The sequence below is a fragment of the Notothenia coriiceps genome, unplaced genomic scaffold, assembly GCF_000735185.1.
Source record: "Notothenia coriiceps isolate Sejong01 unplaced genomic scaffold, NC01 NC01_scaffold00030217, whole genome shotgun sequence".
In the NCBI taxonomy this organism is placed as follows: domain Eukaryota; kingdom Metazoa; phylum Chordata; class Actinopteri; order Perciformes; family Nototheniidae; genus Notothenia; species Notothenia coriiceps.
Window position 1 is genome coordinate 632,394 of NW_011362918.1, and position 251 is coordinate 632,644.

Sequence of the window (251 nt, forward strand, 5' to 3'; positions counted from 1 at the left end):
TTACAGCAGCATGTGATAATTAAACTGCGGAGGAAAATGTAAAACAAAAGCTTTGTTTACTCAACGCCTCGCTCGTGTGGTAGGAGTGCGCGTGCATAAATGTCAAACATGGAAGGCAGGTGTCATTCAAGTGTTAGAGAGCATTAGAGTATGTGTACTTGCCCTCGAAAAATATCTTACATAAAACCTCAGTAATTAAAGCTTTATTAAATCTGTGTGTGTGTGTGTGTGTGTGTGTGTGTGTGGGTGTG